The sequence below is a fragment of the Tachyglossus aculeatus genome, chromosome 1 (assembly GCF_015852505.1).
Source record: "Tachyglossus aculeatus isolate mTacAcu1 chromosome 1, mTacAcu1.pri, whole genome shotgun sequence".
Classification (NCBI taxonomy): domain Eukaryota; kingdom Metazoa; phylum Chordata; class Mammalia; order Monotremata; family Tachyglossidae; genus Tachyglossus; species Tachyglossus aculeatus.
The window spans coordinates 42,737,262-42,743,246 of record NC_052066.1 but is presented as its reverse complement, the minus strand read 5'-3'; the positions used below and the strand labels follow the sequence as shown (position 1 = coordinate 42,743,246).

Sequence of the window (5,985 nt, the reverse complement as noted above, 5' to 3'; positions counted from 1 at the left end):
TCTTCTCTGAAGTTTAGCATTTCCTTCTGCATTCGGGACATGTCTACTTGGACACCCAACTGACACCTCAGACTCTATATGTCCAAAACAAAACTCCTTGTCTTTCTGCCCACACCCTCTCCTCCTTTTGATTTTCCCATTACTGTAGAGAACATGACCATTTTCCCCGGCTCACATTTCCTCCTGTCTTCAGGACGTGTCTACTTGGACATCCTCCCATCACTTCGAATTTAATGTCTTAAACAGAACTTCTTATCTTCACACCCAAACCGTGTCCTTCCCTTGACTTTCCCATCACTCTAGACGGCACCACCAGCCTGTAACCTTAGCATTTTCCTTGATTCTTCTCTCTTCTTCAACCCATGTATTGAATCCATCACTAAATCCTGTCGGTTCGACCTTCACACCATCTCTAAAATCCACCCTTTCCTCTCCATCCAAGCTACCATGTTAATCCAGTCACTTATCCTCTCCGCCTTGATTACTGTATCAGCCTCCTTATGGACCTTCCTGCCTCCTGCCTCTCCCCTCTCTGGTTCATACTTTACTCTGCCGCCTGGATCATTTTCCTAAATAAATGCTCAGGATATGTTTCCCTACTCCTCCAGAAACTCCAGTGGTTTCCCATCCATCTACGCATCAAATAGAATCTTCTCACCATTGGTTTTAAAGCCCTCAATCACCCTCCCCCCTCCCATCTCACCCCTCTACTCTCTTGCTACAACCCAACCTGCACACTTTGCTCCTCTAGTGCTCCCCTTCTCACTGGACCTTCATCTCATTTATCTCACTGCAGTCATCTCACCCACATCCTGTCTGTGGCCTGGGATGCCCTCCCTCCTCATATCTGACAGACAGTGACTCTCCCCCGCTTCAAACCCTTATTGAAGACACACCTCTTCCAAGAGGCCCTCCCTAAGCACTTCTTTCCTCTTCTCCCACTCCCTTCTGCATCACCCTGATTTGTTCCCTCTATTCATTCATTCTTTTAGACTGTGAGCCCACTGTTGGGTAGGGACCGTCTCTATATGTTGCCAACTTGTACTTCCCAAGCGCTTAGTACAGTGCTCTGCACACAGTACGCGCTCAATAAATACGATTGATGATGATGATGATTCCCCCTCCCAGCCCCACAGCACTTATCTACATATGTGTAATTTATTCACATCAATGTCTCTCTCCCCCTTGTAGCCTTGTAAGCTCGATGTGCAGTGCTCTGCACACAGTAAGCGCTCAATAAATACGATTGAATGAATGATGTGGGCAGGGAATGCATCCTTTTATTGTTGTATTATACGCTCCCAAGCAGTTAATACAGAGCTCTGCACACAGTAAGCACTCAGTAAATACAATTGCCTGACTGACTGCAAGTCCATAATCTGAGCATTATCTTTGACTCAGCTCTGTCATATAAACCTGCACGTTCAGTCTATCACCAAATACTGTCAGTTCTACATTAATAATAATAGTACTAGTACTACTACTAATAATAATGGTATTTGTTAAGCACTTAAGCTGTGTACTGTGCATTAGGGTAGAAACAAGTTAATCAGGTTAGACACAGTCCCCGTCCCACATGGGCTCACAGTCCAAATGGCAGAACAGTTAGTGAATCCCCATTTACAAAGGAGGAAACTGATTCACGGAGAAATTAAGTGACTTGCCCAGTGTGTTACTGCAAGTCCTCTGATTCCCATACCCATGCTCTTTCCACAAGGCTATTCTGCTTCTACCTTCACTACTTCTCTAGACTCTGCCCCTTCTTCTCCATCCCAATTCCTTCCTCACTGACGTGCCTGTCTCCATCCTCTCCTCACTCCAGTCCATACTTTACTCTGCTGCCCGGATCAAACGGTCATTCTGTGCACATCTTCCCACATCTCAAAAACTTCCAGTGGTTGCCTATCCCTCTCCACATCAAACGGAAAGGGTTTACCACAGGCTTTAAGACACTCAGTCAGCTTTTCCCCTCCTGCCTAACTTCGTTCCTCTACTACAACACAACCCGCACAGTTTGCTCTTCTAACACTGACCTCTTTACCTCAGTCTCATCTCTTTTGCCATTGACCTGTTGTTGTTGGCTTCCCTCCTGCCCCACACTCCTTCCCCCTTCACATCTGACTGACGGCGACTCTTTCCATCTTCAAAATCCTTCTAAAATCACATCTTCAAACGCATCTTCTCCCAGGTGTCTTCCCTGAGCCCCCTTTTTCCTCTCCTCCTCCCCATCGCCCACCCGCCCTACCTCCCTCCCCTCCCCACAGCACTTGTATATATTTGTACATATTTATTACTCTATTTATTTTACTTGTACATATTTACTACTCTATTTTATTAATGATGTGCATATAGCTATAATTCTACTTATTCTGACGGTTTTGACACCTGTCTCCATGTTTTGTTTTGCTGCCTGTCTCCCTTCTAGGCTGTGAGCCCGTTGTTGGGTAGGTACCATCTCTATATGTTGCCGACTTGTACTTCCCAATGCTCTGCATACAATAAGCACTCAATAAATACAATTGAATGAATGAATGTATGATTGACTAAGCCCTCATTTTTCCTATTTGCCCTCCCTTCAGTGTTGCCTCTGAGTTGGATCTGTATCCCTTAAGCGTTTCGATATGCACTTCCAGTCCTACAGCACTTATGTATGTTTCTTCATACCCTGTCATTTTCTCCGTCTGTAATTTATGTTAATGTCTGTCTCCCTTCTAGACTGTAAGCTCCTTGTGGGCAGGGATTGTGTCTGCCAACTCTATTGAATTGTACTCTCCCAAATGCTTAATATAGTGCTGTGCATAGACTAAGTGCTCAATTAATCCCACTGATGATTTTTGTTGTTATAATAATAATAGTGGCATTTATTAAGAGCTTACTATGTGCAAAGCATTATTATCAATAGCAATAGTAATAATAATACTAATGGTGGCATTTTTTTAAGCGCTTACTATGTGCAAAGCACTGTTCTAAGCGCTGGGGAGGATATAAAGTAATCAGGTTGTCCCACATGGGGCACACAGCCTTAATCTCTGTTTTACAGATGAGGTAACTGAGGTAACTGAGGCTCAGAGAAGTTAAGAAACTTGCCCAAGGTCACACAGCTGACAACTGACACAGCCAGGATTTGAACCCATGACCTCTGACTCCCAAGCCCACGCTCTTTCCACTGAGCCACGCTGCTTCTCTAATAGTGATAATAATTCTACTTATCAAGCACTCGCTATGTGCCAAAGTATGATAATAATAATAATGATGATGATAACATAATAATGGGATTTGTTAAGTGCTTACTATGTGCCAAACATGGTTCTAAGCACTGGGGTAGATACAAGGTAATCGGGTGGGGTGCATTCACTGTCCCACGTGGGGCTCACAGTCTTAATCCCCATTTTACAGTTGAGGTAACAGAGGCGCAGAGATGTGAAGTGACTTGCCGAGGGTCACACATTAGACAAATGGTGGAGGCAGGATTAGAACCCAAGTCCTTCTGATTCCCAGGCCTGTGCTCTATCCACTGTGCCACTCTGCTTCTGTCTATGTACCGTGCACTATCTTTGTCACACATGGGGCTCACAGTCTAAGGAAGAGGTGTAGACGAATTGATTAATTGACTGGCTGGAGAAGAAGTAGTAAGGAAGGGAAAGAGGGAGGAAGGGAAAAACAGCCAGTTTATGTGATCTCTCCCTGTCCTTCTATTGGGGAAGGGGGCAGGGTGAATGGCAAAATTGCAAAGCACCACGTTTACACATTAAACAGACTTGTGAAAGGTGTTAGATGTTAGTCTTAATTCAAAATATTGTCTTGTCTAATGCTGTCGAATCGTCTCTGACCCATCGTGACACAATGGATGCATCTCCGCTCCTCTGCCGCTAATCTCCTCACTGTACCTCGTTCTCGCCTGTCCCGCCATCGACCCCCGGCCCACGTCATCCCCTGGGCCTGGAATGCCCTCCCTCTGCCCAGCCACCAAGCTAGCTCTCTTCCTCCCTTCAAGGCCCTACTGAGAGCTCACCTCCTCCAGGAGGCCTTCCCAGACTGAGCCCCTTCCTTCCTCTCCCCCTCGTCCCCCTCTCCATCCCCCTCATCGTACCTCCTTGCCTCCCCCACAGCACCTGTATATATGTATATATGTTTGTACATATTTATTACTCTATTTATTTATTTTACTTGTACATATCTGTTCTATTTATTATATTTTGTTAGTATGTTTGGCTTTGTTCTCTGTCTCCCCCCTTTTAGACTGTGAGCCCACTGCTGGGTAGGGACTGTCTCTATATGTTGCCAACTTTTACTTCCCAAGCGCTTAGTACAGTGCTCTGCACACAGTAAGCGCTCAATAAATACGATTGATGATGATGATGATGAACTCTAGACTGTGAGCCCACTGTTGGGTAGGGACTGTCTATGTTGCCAACTTGTACTTCCCAAGTGCTTAGTACAGTGCTCTGCACACAGTAAGCGCTCAATAAATATGATTGATTGATTGATTCATCTCTCTTGTAAAGCCCCACCGCCATCTGCCATTGTTCTGATAGTGTATCCAGAGAGTTTTCTAGGTGAAAATCCAGAAGTGGTTTACCATTGCCTCTTTCCGTGCAGTAAACTTTGAGTCTCTGCCCTCAACTCTCTCCCGTGGTACTGCTACCCAGCACAGGGGAGTCTTGACTTGTAGCAAATCTCCTGCCACTCGCTAGCCACTGGCCAAGCTAGGAATGGAATGGGTAGGCCTCTGCTTGACTCTCCCTCCCATAGCCGAAACTGGTGGAGTACTGGAAACTCCCCAGTTGTGACCCTGAGAGGATAATTCAGAATGTAGAGGTACACAATTGTTCGCTTAAGCTGGAGTGGAAATAGTGTTATCTTTGACTGTTTCTAGACTGTGAGCCCACTGTTGGGTAGGGACTGTCTCTATATGTTGCCAGCTTGTACTTCCCAAGCGCTTAGTACAGTGCTCTGCACACAGTAAGTGCTCAATAAATACGATTGATTGATTGATTTGAAGACTGGGAGAGGGAGGGCTTTGGGCAGTCAGAGTAGGTTTGTAGGGCAGAAAACGGCCTGAAAATCTTAAACAAATCAAAAATTATTTTTCTCGTATATAGGTTGGGGAGGGAGTAAAGCAACCCAAGGCAGGGAAGCAGCATGGCTCAGTGAAAAGAGCACGGGCTTTGGAGTCAGAGGCCATGGGTTCAAACCCCGGCTCTGCCAATTGTCAGCTGGTGACTTTGGGCAAGTCACTTAACTCCTCTGGGCCTCAGTTCCCTCATCTGTGAAATGGGGATGAGGACTGTGAGCCCCCCGTGGGACAAGCTGATCACCTTGTAACCTCCCCAGCGCTTAGAACAGTGCTTTGCACATAGTAAGCGCTTAATAAATGCATCATTAAGGCTTAATACAGGCTTCTGCACACAGTAAGCATTCAATAGATACGATTGAATGAGTGAACTGCTTGGAATCAACTGGCTCTTTCTCCTCACCGGGGATGACAGAGGAATTACACCATTCCCACTGCCAGCCTCCTGTCCTAGCACGCCCTGACGTAGTCACCTGTCGGGATTTGGCAGCAGTGGCAGGTGCAACATTAAATAATCGAGGACCCCTCCCTCCCCTTCTTTGCCACCCATTACCTCAGCCATTTTAATCCAGCACGCGTGGGAGCCGAGCCTTCCGCTTCTTCGGGGCCGTGGGGATGGCGATGGGTTTGTGCAGTGTCGGATATAGGGTTGCCCTTGCCCGCTGCCCAGCACCTGTAGGCTAGCTCGTCAGGGCAGCTCCAGCTTGCTGTGCCATCTTACTGACGGGGACAGTGGTGACCTCTCTTGTTCCCAGGCCAAGCAGGGCCACGTGTCCTACTGAGAGAATACAAGGAATGGGGCTGCCCTCTTGGCTTCCCCTCAGTCCCTCTCCGGCTCAGTGGTGCACCAGCTATTTCCTGCCCAGAATGTTTGGAAGGTGAAGCCGATGGCCCTGCTGTCATCATACTAG

The 5,985-nt window shown here is 46.7% G+C and overlaps 1 non-coding gene across 1 annotated transcript; it reads right to left on the bottom strand.

Moving 5' to 3' along the window:
- Positions 1-4,664: 4,664 nt before the first annotated feature.
- Positions 4,665-4,802, bottom strand: LOC119937675. Its single transcript, XR_005454181.1, has one exon. It is a non-coding gene; the product is annotated as a small nucleolar RNA SNORA7 (small nucleolar RNA).
- Positions 4,803-5,985: the final 1,183 nt, after the last annotated feature.